The 20669-nt window shown below is 49.0% G+C and overlaps 1 protein-coding gene across 1 annotated transcript in view; it reads right to left on the minus strand.

Moving 5' to 3' along the window:
• The window catches only part of LOC140377367 (uncharacterized), a 172163-nt gene that overhangs the window by 37236 nt on the left and 114258 nt on the right, over window positions 1-20669 (minus strand). The window lies entirely within an intron of this gene.

Consider the following 20669-nt stretch of genomic DNA (forward strand, 5'->3'; position numbering starts at 1 on the left):
TAACAAGGGCAAACGGCAGGTAACAAGGGCAAACGACAGGTAACAAGGGCAAACGACAGGTAACAAGGGCAAACGACAGGTAACAAGTGCAAACGACAGGTAACAAGGGCAAACGACAGGTTGCAAACGACAGGTAACAAGGGCAAACGACAGGTAACAAGGGCAAACGACAGGTAACAAGGGCAAACGACAGGTAACAAGGGCAAACGACAGGTAACAAGTGCAAACGACAGGTAACAAGGGCAAACGACAGGTTGCAAACGACAGGTAACAAGGGCAAACGACAGGTAACAAGGGCAAACGACAGGTAACAAGGGCAAACGACAGGTAACAAGTGCAAACGACAGGTAACAAGGGCAAACGACAGGTAGCAAGTGCAAACGACAGGTAACAAGGGCAAACGACAGGTAACAAGGGCAAACGACAGGTAACAAGGGCAAACGACAGGTAACAAGTGCAAACGACAGGTAACAAGGGCAAACGACAGGTAACAAGGGCAAACGACAGGTAGCAAGTGCAAACGACAGGTAACAAGGGCAAACGACAGGTAACAAGGGCAAACGACAGGTAACAAGGGCAAACGACAGGTAGCAAGTGCAAACGACAGGTAACAAGGGCAAACGACAGGTAACAAGGGCAAACGACAGGTAACAAGGGCAAACGACAGGTAGCAAGTGCAAACGACAGGTAACAAGTGCAAACAACAGGTAACAAGGGCAAACGACGGGTAACAAGGGCAAATGACAGGTAGCAGGTGCAAACGACAGGTAGCAAGTGCAAACGACAGGTAACAAGGGCAAACGACAGGTAACAAGTGCAAACGACAGGTAACAAGTGCAAACGACAGGTAACAAGGTGCAAACGACAGGTAACAAGTGCAAACAACAGGTAACAAGGGCAAACGACGGGTAACAAGGGCAAATGACAGGTAGCAGGTGCAAACGACAGGTAGCAAGTGCAAACGACAGGTAACAAGGGCAAACGACAGGTAACAAGTGCAAACGACAGGTAACAAGTGCAAACGACAGGTAACAAGGTGCAAACGACAGGTAACAAGTGCAAACGACAGGTAACAAGTGCAAACGACAGGTAACAAGGGCAAACGACAGGTAACAAGTGCAAACGACAGGTAACAAGAGCAAACGACAGGTAACAAGTGCAAACGACAGGTAACAAGTGCAAACGACAGGTAGCAAGTGCAAACGACAGGTAACAAGGGCAAACGACAGGTTGCAAACGACAGGTAACAAGGGCAAACGACAGGTAACAAGGGCAAACGACAGGTAACAAGGGCAAACGACAGGTAACAAGTGCAAACGACAGGTAACAAGGGCAAACGACAGGTAGCAAGTGCAAACGACAGGTAACAAGGGCAAACGACAGGTAACAAGGGCAAACGACAGGTAACAAGGGCAAACGACAGGTAACAAGTGCAAACGACAGGTAACAAGGGCAAACGACAGGTAACAAGGGCAAACGACAGGTAACAAGGGCAAACGACAGGTAGCAAGTGCAAACGACAGGTAACAAGGGCAAATGACAGGTAACAAGGGCAAACGACAGGTAACAAGGGCAAACGACAGGTAGCAAGTGCAAACGACAGGTAACAAGTGCAAACAACAGGTAACAAGGGCAAACGACGGGTAACAAGGGCAAATGACAGGTAGCAGGTGCAAACGACAGGTAACAAGGGCAAATGACGGGTAACAAGGGCAAACAACAGGTAACAAGGGCAAACGACGGGTAACAAGGGCAAATGACAGGTAGCAGGGGCAAACGACAGGTAACAAGGGCAAACGACGGGTAACAAGGGCAAACGACGGGTAACAAGGGCAAACGACAGGTAACAAGTGCAAACGACAGGTAACAAGGGCAAACGACAGGTAGCAAGTGCAAACGACAGGTAACAAGTGCAAACAACAGGTAACAAGGGCAAACGACGGGTAACAAGGGCAAACAACAGGTAACAAGGGGAAATGACGGGTAACAAGGGCAAATGACAGGTAGCAGGTGCAAACGACAGGTAACAAGGGCAAACGACAGGTAGCAAGTGCAAACGACAGGTAACAAGGGCAAACGACAGGTAACAAGTGCAAACGACAGGTAACAAGGGCAAACGACAGGTAACAAGTGCAAACGACAGGTAACAAGAGCAAACGACAGGTAACAAGTGCAAACGACAGGTAACAAGTGCAAACGACAGGTAACAAGAGCAAACGACAGGTAACAAGTGCAAACGACAGGTAGCAAGTGCAAACGACAGGTAACAAGGGCAAACGACAGGTTGCAAACGACAGGTAACAAGGGCAAACGACAGGTAACAAGGGCAAACGACAGGTAACAAGGGCAGACGACAGGTAATAAGGTGCAAACGACAGGTAACAAGGGCAAACGACAGGTAACAAGTGCAAACGACAGGTAACAAGGGCAAACGACAGGTAACAAGGGCAAACGACAGGTAACAAGGGCAAACGACAGGTAACAAGGGCAAACGACAGGTAACAAGGGCAAACGACAGGTAGCAAGTGCAAACGACAGGTAACAAGGGCAAACGACGGGTAACAAGGGCAAACGACGGGTAACAAGGGCAAATGACAGGTAGCAGGTGCAAACGACAGGTAACAAGGGCAAACGACAGGTAGCAAGTGCAAACGACAGGTAACAAGGGCAAACGACGGGTAACAAGGGCAAACGACGGGTAACAAGGGCAAATGACAGGTAACAAGGGCAAACGACAGGTAGCAAGTGCAAACGACAGGTAACAAGGGCAAACGACAGGTAACAAGGGCAAACGACAGGTAACAAGGGCAAACGACAGGTAACAAGTGCAAACGACAGGTAACAAGGGCAAACGACAGGTAACAAGTGCAAACGACAGGTAACAAGGGCAAACGACAGGTAACAAGGGCAAACGACAGGTAACAAGTGCAAACGACAGGTAACAAGGGCAAATGACAGGTAACAAGTGCAAACGACAGGTAACAAGGGCAAACGACAGGTAACAAGGGCAAACGACAGGTAGCAAGTGCAAACGACAGGTAACAAGGGCAAACGACAGGTAACAAGGGCAAACGACAGGTAACAAGTGGAAACGACAGGTAACAAGGGCAAACGACAGGTAGCAAGTGCAAACGACAGGTAACAAGGGCAAACGACAGGTAACAAGGGCAAACGACAGGTAACAAGGGCAAACGACAGGTAACAAGTGCAAACGACAGGTAACAAGGGCAAAAAACAGGTAACAAGGGCAAACGACAGGTAACAAGGGCAAACGACAGGTAGCAAGTGCAAACGACAGGTAACAAGGGCAAACGACAGGTAACAAGGGCAAACGACGGGTAACAAGGGCAAACGACGGGTAACAAGGGCAAACGACAGGTAACAAGGGCAAACGACAGGTAACAAGGGCAAACGACAGGTAGCAAGTGCAAACGACAGGTAACAAGTGCAAACAACAGGTAACAAGGGCAAACGACGGGTAACAAGGGCAAATGACAGGTAGCAGGTGCAAACGACAGGTAACAAGGGCAAACGACGGGTAACAAGGGCAAACAACAGGTAACAAGGGCAAACGACGGGTAACAAGGGCAAATGACAGGTAGCAGGTGCAAACGACAGGTAACAAGGGCAAACGACGGGTAACAAGGGCAAACGACGGGTAACAAGGGCAAACGACAGGTAACAAGTGCAAACGACAGGTAACAAGGGCAAACGACAGGTAGCAAGTGCAAACGACAGGTAACAAGTGCAAACAACAGGTAACAAGGGCAAACGACGGGTAACAAGGGCAAATGACAGGTAGCAGGTGCAAACGACAGGTAACAAGGGCAAACGACAGGTAGCAAGTGCAAACGACAGGTAACAAGGGCAAACGACAGGTAACAAGTGCAAACGACAGGTAACAAGGGCAAACGACAGGTAACAAGTGCAAACGACAGGTAACAAGAGCAAACGACAGGTAACAAGTGCAAACGACAGGTAACAAGTGCAAACGACAGGTAACAAGAGCAAACGACAGGTAACAAGTGCAAACGACAGGTAGCAAGTGCAAACGACAGGTAACAAGGGCAAACGACAGGTTGCAAACGACAGGTAACAAGGGCAAACGACAGGTAACAAGGGCAAACGACAGGTAACAAGGGCAGACGACAGGTAATAGGGTGCAAACGACAGGTAACAAGGGCAAACGACAGGTAACAAGTGCAAACGACAGGTAACAAGGGCAAACGACAGGTAACAAGGGCAAACGACAGGTAACAAGGGCAAACGACAGGTAACAAGGGCAAACGACAGGTAGCAAGTGCAAACGACAGGTAACAAGGGCAAACGACGGGTAACAAGGGCAAACGACGGGTAACAAGGGCAAATGACAGGTAGCAGGTGCAAACGACAGGTAACAAGGGCAAACGACAGGTAGCAAGTGCAAACGACAGGTAACAAGGGCAAACGACAGGTAACAAGGGCAAACGACAGGTAGCAAGTGCAAACGACAGGTAACAAGGGCAAACGACAGGTAACAAGGGCAAACGACAGGTAACAAGTGCAAACGACAGGTAACAAGGGCAAACGACAGGTAACAAGTGCAAACGACAGGTAACAAGGGCAAACGACAGGTAACAAGGGCAAACGACAGGTAACAAGGGCAAACGACAGGTAACAAGTGCAAACGACAGGTAACAAGGGCAAAAAGACAGGTAACAAGTGCAAACGACAGGTAACAAGGGCAAACGACAGGTAACAAGGGCAAACGACAGGTAGCAAGTGCAAACGACAGGTAACAAGGGCAAACGACAGGTAACAAGGGCAAACGACAGGTAACAAGTGGAAACGACAGGTAACAAGGGCAAACGACAGGTAGCAAGTGCAAACGACAGGTAACAAGGGCAAACGACAGGTAACAAGGGCAAACGACAGGTAACAAGGGCAAACGACAGGTAACAAGTGCAAACGACAGGTAACAAGGGCAAACGACAGGTAACAAGGGCAAACGACAGGTAACAAGGGCAAACGACAGGTAACAAGGGCAAACGACAGGTAACAAGGGCAAACGACAGGTAACAAGTGCAAACGACAGGTAACAAGGGCAAACGACAGGTAACAAGGGCAAACGACAGGTAACAAGGGCAAACGACAGGTAACAAGGGCAAACAAAGGTAACAAGGGCAAACGACAGGTAGCAAGTGCAAACGACAGGTAACAAGGGCAAACGACAGGTAACAAGTGCAAACGACAGGTAACAAGTGCAAACGACAGGTAACAAGGTGCAAACGACAGGTAACAAGTGCAAACGACAGGTAACAAGTGCAAACGACAGGTAACAAGGGCAAACGACAGGTAACAAGTGCAAACGATAGGTAACAAGAGCAAACGACAGGTAACAAGTGCAAACGACAGGTAACAAGTGCAAACGACAGGTAGCAAGTGCAAACGACAGGTAACAAGGGCAAACGACAGGTAACAAGGGCAAACGACAGGTAACAAGTGCAAACGACAGGTAACAAGGGCAAACGACAGGTAGCAAGTGCAAACGACAGGTAACAAGGGCAAACGGCAGGTAACAAGGGCAAACGACAGGTAACAAGGGCAAACGACAGGTAACAAGGGCAAACGACAGGTAACAAGTGCAAACGACAGGTAACAAGGGCAAACGACAGGTTGCAAACGACAGGTAACAAGGGCAAACGACAGGTAACAAGGGCAAACGACAGGTAACAAGGGCAAACGACAGGTAACAAGGGCAAACGACAGGTAACAAGTGCAAACGACAGGTAACAAGGGCAAACGACAGGTTGCAAACGACAGGTAACAAGGGCAAACGACAGGTAACAAGGGCAAACGACAGGTAACAAGGGCAAACGACAGGTAACAAGTGCAAACGACAGGTAACAAGGGCAAACGACAGGTAGCAAGTGCAAACGACAGGTAACAAGGGCAAACGACAGGTAACAAGGGCAAACGACAGGTAACAAGGGCAAACGACAGGTAACAAGTGCAAACGACAGGTAACAAGGGCAAACGACAGGTAACAAGGGCAAACGACAGGTAGCAAGTGCAAACGACAGGTAACAAGGGCAAACGACAGGTAACAAGGGCAAACGACAGGTAACAAGGGCAAACGACAGGTAACAAGTGCAAACGACAGGTAACAAGGGCAAACGACAGGTAGCAAGTGCAAACGACAGGTAACAAGGGCAAACGACAGGTAACAAGGGCAAACGACAGGTAACAAGGGCAAACGACAGGTAGCAAGTGCAAACGACAGGTAACAAGGGCAAACGACAGGTAACAAGGGCAAACGACAGGTAACAAGGGCAAACGACAGGTAACAAGTGCAAACGACAGGTAACAAGGGCAAACGACAGGTAGCAAGTGCAAACGACAGGTAACAAGGGCAAACGACAGGTAACAAGGGCAAACGACAGGTAACAAGGGCAAACGACAGGTAACAAGGGCAAACGAAAGGTAACAAGGGCAAACGACAGGTAGCAAGTGCAAACGACAGGTAACAAGGGCAAACGACAGGTAACAAGGGCAAACAACAGGTAACAAGGGCAAACGACGGGTAACAAGGGCAAACGACGGGTAACAAGGGCAAACGACAGGTAACAAGGGCAAACGACAGGTAACAAGGGCAAACGACAGGTAGCAAGTGCAAACGACAGGTAACAAGTGCAAACAACAGGTAACAAGGGCAAACGACGGGTAACAAGGGCAAATGACAGGTAGCAGGTGCAAACGACAGGTAACAAGGGCAAACGACGGGTAACAAGGGCAAACAACAGGTAACAAGGGCAAACGACGGGTAACAAGGGCAAATGACAGGTAGCAGGTGCAAACGACAGGTAACAAGGGCAAACGACGGGTAACAAGGGCAAACGACGGGTAACAAGGGCAAACGACAGGTAACAAGTGCAAACGACAGGTAACAAGGGCAAACGACAGGTAGCAAGTGCAAACGACAGGTAACAAGTGCAAACAACAGGTAACAAGGGCAAACGACGGGTAACAAGGGCAAATGACAGGTAGCAGGTGCAAACGACAGGTAACAAGGGCAAACGACAGGTAGCAAGTGCAAACGACAGGTAACAAGGGCAAACGACAGGTAACAAGTGCAAACGACAGGTAACAAGGGCAAACGACAGGTAACAAGTGCAAACGACAGGTAACAAGAGCAAACGACAGGTAACAAGTGCAAACGACAGGTAACAAGTGCAAACGACAGGTAACAAGAGCAAACGACAGGTAACAAGTGCAAACGACAGGTAGCAAGTGCAAACGACAGGTAACAAGGGCAAACGACAGGTTGCAAACGACAGGTAACAAGGGCAAACGACAGGTAACAAGGGCAAACGACAGGTAACAAGGGCAGACGACAGGTAATAAGGTGCAAACGACAGGTAACAAGGGCAAACGACAGGTAACAAGTGCAAACGACAGGTAACAAGGGCAAACGACAGGTAACAAGGGCAAACGACAGGTAACAAGGGCAAACGACGGGTAACAAGGGCAAACGACGGGTAACAAGGGCAAACGACAGGTAACAAGGGCAAACGACAGGTAACAAGGGCAAACGACAGGTAGCAAGTGCAAACGACAGGTAACAAGTGCAAACAACAGGTAACAAGGGCAAACGACGGGTAACAAGGGCAAATGACAGGTAGCAGGTGCAAACGACAGGTAACAAGGGCAAACGACGGGTAACAAGGGCAAACAACAGGTAACAAGGGCAAACGACGGGTAACAAGGGCAAATGACAGGTAGCAGGTGCAAACGACAGGTAACAAGGGCAAACGACGGGTAACAAGGGCAAACGACGGGTAACAAGGGCAAACGACAGGTAACAAGTGCAAACGACAGGTAACAAGGGCAAACGACAGGTAGCAAGTGCAAACGACAGGTAACAAGTGCAAACAACAGGTAACAAGGGCAAACGACGGGTAACAAGGGCAAATGACAGGTAGCAGGTGCAAACGACAGGTAACAAGGGCAAACGACAGGTAGCAAGTGCAAACGACAGGTAACAAGGGCAAACGACAGGTAACAAGTGCAAACGACAGGTAACAAGGGCAAACGACAGGTAACAAGTGCAAACGACAGGTAACAAGAGCAAACGACAGGTAACAAGTGCAAACGACAGGTAACAAGTGCAAACGACAGGTAACAAGAGCAAACGACAGGTAACAAGTGCAAACGACAGGTAGCAAGTGCAAACGACAGGTAACAAGGGCAAACGACAGGTTGCAAACGACAGGTAACAAGGGCAAACGACAGGTAACAAGGGCAAACGACAGGTAACAAGGGCAGACGACAGGTAATAAGGTGCAAACGACAGGTAACAAGGGCAAACGACAGGTAACAAGTGCAAACGACAGGTAACAAGGGCAAACGACAGGTAACAAGGGCAAACGACAGGTAACAAGGGCAAACGACAGGTAACAAGGGCAAACGACAGGTAGCAAGTGCAAACGACAGGTAACAAGGGCAAACGACGGGTAACAAGGGCAAACGACGGGTAACAAGGGCAAATGACAGGTAGCAGGTGCAAACGACAGGTAACAAGGGCAAACGACAGGTAGCAAGTGCAAACGACAGGTAACAAGGGCAAACGACAGGTAACAAGGGCAAACGACAGGTAGCAAGTGCAAACGACAGGTAACAAGGGCAAACGACAGGTAACAAGGGCAAACGACAGGTAACAAGTGCAAACGACAGGTAGCAAGTGCAAACGACAGGTAACAAGGGCAAACGACAGGTAGCAAGTGCAAACGACAGGTAACAAGGGCAAACGACAGGTAACAAGGGCAAACGACAGGTAGCAAGTGCAAACGACAGGTAACAAGGGCAAACGACAGGTAACAAGGGCAAACGACAGGTAACAAGGGCAAACGACAGGTAACAAGTGCAAACGACAGGTAACAAGGGCAAACGACAGGTAACAAGGGCAAACGACAGGTAACAAGGGCAAACGACAGGTAACAAGGGCAAACAAAGGTAACAAGGGCAAACGACAGGTAGCAAGTGCAAACGACAGGTAACAAGGGCAAACGACAGGTAACAAGTGCAAACGACAGGTAACAAGTGCAAACGACAGGTAACAAGGTGCAAACGACAGGTAACAAGTGCAAACGACAGGTAACAAGTGCAAACGACAGGTAACAAGGGCAAACGACAGGTAACAAGTGCAAACGATAGGTAACAAGAGCAAACGACAGGTAACAAGTGCAAACGACAGGTAACAAGTGCAAACGACAGGTAGCAAGTGCAAACGACAGGTAACAAGGGCAAACGACAGGTAACAAGGGCAAACGACAGGTAACAAGTGCAAACGACAGGTAACAAGGGCAAACGACAGGTAGCAAGTGCAAACGACAGGTAACAAGGGCAAACGGCAGGTAACAAGGGCAAACGACAGGTAACAAGGGCAAACGACAGGTAACAAGGGCAAACGACAGGTAACAAGTGCAAACGACAGGTAACAAGGGCAAACGACAGGTTGCAAACGACAGGTAACAAGGGCAAACGACAGGTAACAAGGGCAAACGACAGGTAACAAGGGCAAACGACAGGTAACAAGGGCAAACGACAGGTAACAAGTGCAAACGACAGGTAACAAGGGCAAACGACAGGTTGCAAACGACAGGTAACAAGGGCAAACGACAGGTAACAAGGGCAAACGACAGGTAACAAGGGCAAACGACAGGTAACAAGTGCAAACGACAGGTAACAAGGGCAAACGACAGGTAGCAAGTGCAAACGACAGGTAACAAGGGCAAACGACAGGTAACAAGGGCAAACGACAGGTAACAAGGGCAAACGACAGGTAACAAGTGCAAACGACAGGTAACAAGGGCAAACGACAGGTAACAAGGGCAAACGACAGGTAGCAAGTGCAAACGACAGGTAACAAGGGCAAACGACAGGTAACAAGGGCAAACGACAGGTAACAAGGGCAAACGACAGGTAGCAAGTGCAAACGACAGGTAACAAGGGCAAACGACAGGTAACAAGGGCAAACGACAGGTAACAAGGGCAAACGACAGGTAGCAAGTGCAAACGACAGGTAACAAGTGCAAACAACAGGTAACAAGGGCAAACGACGGGTAACAAGGGCAAATGACAGGTAGCAGGTGCAAACGACAGGTAGCAAGTGCAAACGACAGGTAACAAGGGCAAACGACAGGTAACAAGTGCAAACGACAGGTAACAAGTGCAAACGACAGGTAACAAGGTGCAAACGACAGGTAACAAGTGCAAACAACAGGTAACAAGGGCAAACGACGGGTAACAAGGGCAAATGACAGGTAGCAGGTGCAAACGACAGGTAGCAAGTGCAAACGACAGGTAACAAGGGCAAACGACAGGTAACAAGTGCAAACGACAGGTAACAAGTGCAAACGACAGGTAACAAGGTGCAAACGACAGGTAACAAGTGCAAACGACAGGTAACAAGTGCAAACGACAGGTAACAAGGGCAAACGACAGGTAACAAGTGCAAACGACAGGTAACAAGAGCAAACGACAGGTAACAAGTGCAAACGACAGGTAACAAGTGCAAACGACAGGTAGCAAGTGCAAACGACAGGTAACAAGGGCAAACGACAGGTTGCAAACGACAGGTAACAAGGGCAAACGACAGGTAACAAGGGCAAACGACAGGTAACAAGGGCAAACGACAGGTAACAAGTGCAAACGACAGGTAACAAGGGCAAACGACAGGTAGCAAGTGCAAACGACAGGTAACAAGGGCAAACGACAGGTAACAAGGGCAAACGACAGGTAACAAGGGCAAACGACAGGTAACAAGTGCAAACGACAGGTAACAAGGGCAAACGACAGGTAACAAGGGCAAACGACAGGTAACAAGGGCAAACGACAGGTAGCAAGTGCAAACGACAGGTAACAAGGGCAAATGACAGGTAACAAGGGCAAACGACAGGTAACAAGGGCAAACGACAGGTAGCAAGTGCAAACGACAGGTAACAAGTGCAAACAACAGGTAACAAGGGCAAACGACGGGTAACAAGGGCAAATGACAGGTAGCAGGTGCAAACGACAGGTAACAAGGGCAAATGACGGGTAACAAGGGCAAACAACAGGTAACAAGGGCAAACGACGGGTAACAAGGGCAAATGACAGGTAGCAGGGGCAAACGACAGGTAACAAGGGCAAACGACGGGTAACAAGGGCAAACGACGGGTAACAAGGGCAAACGACAGGTAACAAGTGCAAACGACAGGTAACAAGGGCAAACGACAGGTAGCAAGTGCAAACGACAGGTAACAAGTGCAAACAACAGGTAACAAGGGCAAACGACGGGTAACAAGGGCAAACAACAGGTAACAAGGGGAAATGACGGGTAACAAGGGCAAATGACAGGTAGCAGGTGCAAACGACAGGTAACAAGGGCAAACGACAGGTAGCAAGTGCAAACGACAGGTAACAAGGGCAAACGACAGGTAACAAGTGCAAACGACAGGTAACAAGGGCAAACGACAGGTAACAAGTGCAAACGACAGGTAACAAGAGCAAACGACAGGTAACAAGTGCAAACGACAGGTAACAAGTGCAAACGACAGGTAACAAGAGCAAACGACAGGTAACAAGTGCAAACGACAGGTAGCAAGTGCAAACGACAGGTAACAAGGGCAAACGACAGGTTGCAAACGACAGGTAACAAGGGCAAACGACAGGTAACAAGGGCAAACGACAGGTAACAAGGGCAGACGACAGGTAATAAGGTGCAAACGACAGGTAACAAGGGCAAACGACAGGTAACAAGTGCAAACGACAGGTAACAAGGGCAAACGACAGGTAACAAGGGCAAACGACAGGTAACAAGGGCAAACGACAGGTAACAAGGGCAAACGACAGGTAACAAGGGCAAACGACAGGTAGCAAGTGCAAACGACAGGTAACAAGGGCAAACGACGGGTAACAAGGGCAAACGACGGGTAACAAGGGCAAATGACAGGTAGCAGGTGCAAACGACAGGTAACAAGGGCAAACGACAGGTAGCAAGTGCAAACGACAGGTAACAAGGGCAAACGACGGGTAACAAGGGCAAACGACGGGTAACAAGGGCAAATGACAGGTAACAAGGGCAAACGACAGGTAGCAAGTGCAAACGACAGGTAACAAGGGCAAACGACAGGTAACAAGGGCAAACGACAGGTAACAAGGGCAAACGACAGGTAACAAGTGCAAACGACAGGTAACAAGGGCAAACGACAGGTAACAAGTGCAAACGACAGGTAACAAGGGCAAACGACAGGTAACAAGGGCAAACGACAGGTAACAAGTGCAAACGACAGGTAACAAGGGCAAATGACAGGTAACAAGTGCAAACGACAGGTAACAAGGGCAAACGACAGGTAACAAGGGCAAACGACAGGTAGCAAGTGCAAACGACAGGTAACAAGGGCAAACGACAGGTAACAAGGGCAAACGACAGGTAACAAGTGGAAACGACAGGTAACAAGGGCAAACGACAGGTAGCAAGTGCAAACGACAGGTAACAAGGGCAAACGACAGGTAACAAGGGCAAACGACAGGTAACAAGGGCAAACGACAGGTAACAAGTGCAAACGACAGGTAACAAGGGCAAACAACAGGTAACAAGGGCAAACGACAGGTAACAAGGGCAAACGACAGGTAGCAAGTGCAAACGACAGGTAACAAGGGCAAACGACAGGTAACAAGGGCAAACGACGGGTAACAAGGGCAAACGACGGGTAACAAGGGCAAACGACAGGTAACAAGGGCAAACGACAGGTAACAAGGGCAAACGACAGGTAGCAAGTGCAAACGACAGGTAACAAGTGCAAACAACAGGTAACAAGGGCAAACGACGGGTAACAAGGGCAAATGACAGGTAGCAGGTGCAAACGACAGGTAACAAGGGCAAACGACGGGTAACAAGGGCAAACAACAGGTAACAAGGGCAAACGACGGGTAACAAGGGCAAATGACAGGTAGCAGGTGCAAACGACAGGTAACAAGGGCAAACGACGGGTAACAAGGGCAAACGACGGGTAACAAGGGCAAACGACAGGTAACAAGTGCAAACGACAGGTAACAAGGGCAAACGACAGGTAGCAAGTGCAAACGACAGGTAACAAGTGCAAACAACAGGTAACAAGGGCAAACGACGGGTAACAAGGGCAAATGACAGGTAGCAGGTGCAAACGACAGGTAACAAGGGCAAACGACAGGTAGCAAGTGCAAACGACAGGTAACAAGGGCAAACGACAGGTAACAAGTGCAAACGACAGGTAACAAGGGCAAACGACAGGTAACAAGTGCAAACGACAGGTAACAAGAGCAAACGACAGGTAACAAGTGCAAACGACAGGTAACAAGTGCAAACGACAGGTAACAAGAGCAAACGACAGGTAACAAGTGCAAACGACAGGTAGCAAGTGCAAACGACAGGTAACAAGGGCAAACGACAGGTTGCAAACGACAGGTAACAAGGGCAAACGACAGGTAACAAGGGCAAACGACAGGTAACAAGGGCAGACGACAGGTAATAGGGTGCAAACGACAGGTAACAAGGGCAAACGACAGGTAACAAGTGCAAACGACAGGTAACAAGGGCAAACGACAGGTAACAAGGGCAAACGACAGGTAACAAGGGCAAACGACAGGTAACAAGGGCAAACGACAGGTAGCAAGTGCAAACGACAGGTAACAAGGGCAAACGACGGGTAACAAGGGCAAACGACGGGTAACAAGGGCAAATGACAGGTAGCAGGTGCAAACGACAGGTAACAAGGGCAAACGACAGGTAGCAAGTGCAAACGACAGGTAACAAGGGCAAACGACAGGTAACAAGGGCAAACGACAGGTAGCAAGTGCAAACGACAGGTAACAAGGGCAAACGACAGGTAACAAGGGCAAACGACAGGTAACAAGTGCAAACGACAGGTAACAAGGGCAAACGACAGGTAACAAGTGCAAACGACAGGTAACAAGGGCAAACGACAGGTAACAAGGGCAAACGACAGGTAACAAGGGCAAACGACAGGTAACAAGTGCAAACGACAGGTAACAAGGGCAAAAAGACAGGTAACAAGTGCAAACGACAGGTAACAAGGGCAAACGACAGGTAACAAGGGCAAACGACAGGTAGCAAGTGCAAACGACAGGTAACAAGGGCAAACGACAGGTAACAAGGGCAAACGACAGGTAACAAGTGGAAACGACAGGTAACAAGGGCAAACGACAGGTAGCAAGTGCAAACGACAGGTAACAAGGGCAAACGACAGGTAACAAGGGCAAACGACAGGTAACAAGGGCAAACGACAGGTAACAAGTGCAAACGACAGGTAACAAGGGCAAACGACAGGTAACAAGGGCAAACGACAGGTAACAAGGGCAAACGACAGGTAACAAGGGCAAACGACAGGTAACAAGGGCAAACGACAGGTAACAAGTGCAAACGACAGGTAACAAGGGCAAACGACAGGTAACAAGGGCAAACGACAGGTAACAAGGGCAAACGACAGGTAACAAGGGCAAACAAAGGTAACAAGGGCAAACGACAGGTAGCAAGTGCAAACGACAGGTAACAAGGGCAAACGACAGGTAACAAGTGCAAACGACAGGTAACAAGTGCAAACGACAGGTAACAAGGTGCAAACGACAGGTAACAAGTGCAAACGACAGGTAACAAGTGCAAACGACAGGTAACAAGGGCAAACGACAGGTAACAAGTGCAAACGATAGGTAACAAGAGCAAACGACAGGTAACAAGTGCAAACGACAGGTAACAAGTGCAAACGACAGGTAGCAAGTGCAAACGACAGGTAACAAGGGCAAACGACAGGTAACAAGGGCAAACGACAGGTAACAAGTGCAAACGACAGGTAACAAGGGCAAACGACAGGTAGCAAGTGCAAACGACAGGTAACAAGGGCAAACGGCAGGTAACAAGGGCAAACGACAGGTAACAAGGGCAAACGACAGGTAACAAGGGCAAACGACAGGTAACAAGTGCAAACGACAGGTAACAAGGGCAAACGACAGGTTGCAAACGACAGGTAACAAGGGCAAACGACAGGTAACAAGGGCAAACGACAGGTAACAAGGGCAAACGACAGGTAACAAGGGCAAACGACAGGTAACAAGTGCAAACGACAGGTAACAAGGGCAAACGACAGGTTGCAAACGACAGGTAACAAGGGCAAACGACAGGTAACAAGGGCAAACGACAGGTAACAAGGGCAAACGACAGGTAACAAGTGCAAACGACAGGTAACAAGGGCAAACGACAGGTAGCAAGTGCAAACGACAGGTAACAAGGGCAAACGACAGGTAACAAGGGCAAACGACAGGTAACAAGGGCAAACGACAGGTAACAAGTGCAAACGACAGGTAACAAGGGCAAACGACAGGTAACAAGGGCAAACGACAGGTAGCAAGTGCAAACGACAGGTAACAAGGGCAAACGACAGGTAACAAGGGCAAACGACAGGTAACAAGGGCAAACGACAGGTAGCAAGTGCAAACGACAGGTAACAAGGGCAAACGACAGGTAACAAGGGCAAACGACAGGTAACAAGGGCAAACGACAGGTAGCAAGTGCAAACGACAGGTAACAAGTGCAAACAACAGGTAACAAGGGCAAACGACGGGTAACAAGGGCAAATGACAGGTAGCAGGTGCAAACGACAGGTAGCAAGTGCAAACGACAGGTAACAAGGGCAAACGACAGGTAACAAGTGCAAACGACAGGTAACAAGTGCAAACGACAGGTAACAAGGTGCAAACGACAGGTAACAAGTGCAAACAACAGGTAACAAGGGCAAACGACGGGTAACAAGGGCAAATGACAGGTAGCAGGTGCAAACGACAGGTAGCAAGTGCAAACGACAGGTAACAAGGGCAAACGACAGGTAACAAGTGCAAACGACAGGTAACAAGTGCAAACGACAGGTAACAAGGTGCAAACGACAGGTAACAAGTGCAAACGACAGGTAACAAGTGCAAACGACAGGTAACAAGGGCAAACGACAGGTAACAAGTGCAAACGACAGGTAACAAGAGCAAACGACAGGTAACAAGTGCAAACGACAGGTAACAAGTGCAAACGACAGGTAGCAAGTGCAAACGACAGGTAACAAGGGCAAACGACAGGTTGCAAACGACAGGTAACAAGGGCAAACGACAGGTAACAAGGGCAAACGACAGGTAACAAGGGCAAACGACAGGTAACAAGTGCAAACGACAGGTAACAAGGGCAAACGACAGGTAGCAAGTGCAAACGACAGGTAACAAGGGCAAACGACAGGTAACAAGGGCAAACGACAGGTAACAAGGGCAAACGACAGGTAACAAGTGCAAACGACAGGTAACAAGGGCAAACGACAGGTAACAAGGGCAAACGACAGGTAACAAGGGCAAACGACAGGTAGCAAGTGCAAACGACAGGTAACAAGGGCAAATGACAGGTAACAAGGGCAAACGACAGGTAACAAGGGCAAACGACAGGTAGCAAGTGCAAACGACAGGTAACAAGTGCAAACAACAGGTAACAAGGGCAAACGACGGGTAACAAGGGCAAATGACAGGTAGCAGGTGCAAACGACAGGTAACAAGGGCAAATGACGGGTAACAAGGGCAAACAACAGGTAACAAGGGCAAACGACGGGTAACAAGGGCAAATGACAGGTAGCAGGGGCAAACGACAGGTAACAAGGGCAAACGACGGGTAACAAGGGCAAACGACGGGTAACAAGGGCAAACGACAGGTAACAAGTGCAAACGACAGGTAACAAGGGCAAACGACAGGTAGCAAGTGCAAACGACAGGTAACAAGTGCAAACAACAGGTAACAAGGGCAAACGACGGGTAACAAGGGCAAACAACAGGTAACAAGGGGAAATGACGGGTAACAAGGGCAAATGACAGGTAGCAGGTGCAAACGACAGGTAACAAGGGCAAACGACAGGTAGCAAGTGCAAACGACAGGTAACAAGGGCAAACGACAGGTAACAAGTGCAAACGACAGGTAACAAGGGCAAACGACAGGTAACAAGTGCAAACGACAGGTAACAAGAGCAAACGACAGGTAACAAGTGCAAACGACAGGTAACAAGTGCAAACGACAGGTAACAAGAGCAAACGACAGGTAACAAGTGCAAACGACAGGTAGCAAGTGCAAACGACAGGTAACAAGGGCAAACGACAGGTTGCAAACGACAGGTAACAAGGGCAAACGACAGGTAACAAGGGCAAACGACAGGTAACAAGGGCAGACGACAGGTAATAAGGTGCAAACGACAGGTAACAAGGGCAAACGACAGGTAACAAGTGCAAACGACAGGTAACAAGGGCAAACGACAGGTAACAAGGGCAAACGACAGGTAACAAGGGCAAACGACAGGTAACAAGGGCAAACGACAGGTAACAAGGGCAAACGACAGGTAGCAAGTGCAAACGACAGGTAACAAGGGCAAACGACGGGTAACAAGGGCAAACGACGGGTAACAAGGGCAAATGACAGGTAGCAGGTGCAAACGACAGGTAACAAGGGCAAACGACAGGTAGCAAGTGCAAACGACAGGTAACAAGGGCAAACGACGGGTAACAAGGGCAAACGACGGGTAACAAGGGCAAATGACAGGTAACAAGGGCAAACGACAGGTAGCAAGTGCAAACGACAGGTAACAAGGGCAAACGACAGGTAACAAGGGCAAACGACAGGTAACAAGGGCAAACGACAGGTAACAAGTGCAAACGACAGGTAACAAGGGCAAACGACAGGTAACAAGTGCAAACGACAGGTAACAAGGGCAAACGACAGGTAACAAGGGCAAACGACAGGTAACAAGTGCAAACGACAGGTAACAAGGGCAAATGACAGGTAACAAGTGCAAACGACAGGTAACAAGGGCAAACGACAGGTAACAAGGGCAAACGACAGGTAGCAAGTGCAAACGACAGGTAACAAGGGCAAACGACAGGTAACAAGGGCAAACGACAGGTAACAAGTGGAAACGACAGGTAACAAGGGCAAACGACAGGTAGCAAGTGCAAACGACAGGTAACAAGGGCAAACGACAGGTAACAAGGGCAAACGACAGGTAACAAGGGCAAACGACAGGTAACAAGTGCAAACGACAGGTAACAAGGGCAAACAACAGGTAACAAGGGCAAACGACAGGTAACAAGGGCAAACGACAGGTAGCAAGTGCAAACGACAGGTAACAAGGGCAAACGACAGGTAACAAGGGCAAACGACAGGTAACAAGGGCAAACGACAGGTAACAAGTGCAAACGACAGGTAACAAGGGCAAACGACAGGTAGCAAGTGCAAACGACAGGTAACAAGGGCAAACGACAGGTAACAAGGGCAAACGACAGGTTGCAAACGACAGGTAACAAGGGCAAACGACAGGTAACAAGGGCAAACGACAGGTAACAAGGGCAAACGACAGGTAGCAAGTGCAAACGACAGGTAACAAGGGCAAACGACAGGTAACAAGGGCAAACGACAGGTAACAAGTGCAAACGACAGGTAACAAGGGCAAACGACAGGTAACAAGGGCAAACGACAGGTAACAAGGGCAAACGACAGGTAGCAAGTGCAAACGACAGGTAACAAGGGCAAACGACAGGTAACAAGGGCAAACGACAGGTAACAAGGGTAAACGACAGGTAACAAGTGCAAACGACAGGTAACAAGGGCAAACGACAGGTAGCAAGTGCAAACGACAGGTAACAAGGGCAAACGACAGGTAACAAGGGCAAACGACAGGTAACAAGGGCAAACGACAGGTAACAAGGGCAAACGAAAGGTAACAAGGGCAAACGACAGGTAGCAAGTGCAAACGACAGGTAACAAGGGCAAACGACAGGTAACAAGTGCAAACGACAGGTAACAAGTGCAAACGACAGGTAACAAGGTGCAAACGACAGGTAACAAGTGCAAACGACAGGTAACAAGTGCAAACGACAGGTAACAAGGGCAAACGACAGGTAACAAGTGCAAACGACAGGTAACAAGAGCAAACGACAGGTAACAAGTGCAAACGACAGGTAACAAGTGCAAACGACAGGTAGCAAGTGCAGACGACAGGTAACAAGGGCAAACGACAGGTTGCAAACGACAGGTAACAAGGGCAAACGACAGGTAACAAGGGCAAACGACAGGTAACAAGGGCAAACGACAGGTAACAAGTGCAAACGACAGGTAACAAGGGCAAACGACAGGTAGCAAGTGCAAACGACAGGTAACAAGGGCAAACGACAGGTAACAAGGGCAAACGACAGGTAACAAGGGCAAACGACAGGTAACAAGTGCAAACGACAGGTAACAAGGGCAAACGACAGGTAACAAGGGCAAACGACAGGTAACAAGGGCAAACGACAGGTAGCAAGTGCAAACGACAGGTAACAAGGGCAAACGACAGGTAACAAGGGCAAACGACAGGTAACAAGGGCAAACGACAGGTAGCAAGTGCAAAAGACAGGTAACAAGTGCAAACAACAGGTAACAAGGGCAAACGACGGGTAACAAGGGCAAATGACAGGTAGCAGGTGCAAACGACAGGTAACAAGGGCAAACGACGGGTAACAAGGGCAAACAACAGGTAACAAGGGCAAACGACGGGTAGCAGGTGCAAACGACAGGTAACAAGGGCAAACGACGGGTAACAAGGGCAAACGACGGGTAACAAGGGCAAACGACAGGTAACAAGTGCAAACGACAGGTAACAAGGGCAAACGACAGGTAGCAAGTGCAAACGACAGGTAACAAGTGCAAACAACAGGTAACAAGGGCAAACGACGGGTAACAAGGGCAAACAACAGGTAACAAGGGCAAACGACGGGTAACAAGGGCAAATGACAGGTAGCAGGTGCAAACGACAGGTAACAAGGGCAAACGACAGGTAGCAAGTGCAAACGACAGGTAACAAGGGCAAACGACAGGTAACAAGTGCAAACGACAGGTAACAAGGGCAAACGACAGGTAACAAGGGCAAACGACAGGTAACAAGTGCAAACGACAGGTAACAAGGGCAAACGACAGGTAGCAAGTGCAAACGACAGGTAACAAGGGCAAACGACAGGTAACAAGGGCAAACGACAGGTAACAAGGGCAAACGACAGGTAACAAGTGCAAACGACAGGTAACAAGGGCAAACGACAGGTAACAAGGGCAAACGACAGGTAACAAGGGCAAACGACAGGTAGCAAGTGCAAACGACAGGTAACAAGGGCAAACGACAGGTAACAAGGGCAAACGACAGGTAACAAGGGCAAACGACAGGTAACAAGTGCAAACGACAGGTAACAAGGGCAAACGACAGGTAGCAAGTGCAAACGACAGGTAACAAGGGCAAACGACAGGTAACAAGGGCAAACGACAGGTAACAAGGGCAAACGACAGGTAACAAGGGCAAACGAAAGGTAACAAGGGCAAACGACAGGTAGCAAGTGCAAACGACAGGTAACAAGGGTAAACGACAGGTAACAAGTGCAAACGACAGGTAACAAGTGCAAACGACAGGTAACAAGGTGCAAACGACAGGTAACAAGTGCAAACGACAGGTAACAAGTGCAAACGACAGGTAACAAGGGCAAACGACAGGTAACAAGTGCAAACGACAGGTAACAAGAGCAAACGACAGGTAACAAGTGCAAACGACAGGTAACAAGTGCAA

Source organism: Eucyclogobius newberryi, unplaced genomic scaffold (assembly GCF_026437365.1).
Source record: "Eucyclogobius newberryi isolate DKJ021-1_F unplaced genomic scaffold, fEucNew1.0.hap1 SCAF_4, whole genome shotgun sequence".
In the NCBI taxonomy this organism is placed as follows: Eukaryota; Metazoa; Chordata; class Actinopteri; order Gobiiformes; family Gobiidae; genus Eucyclogobius; species Eucyclogobius newberryi.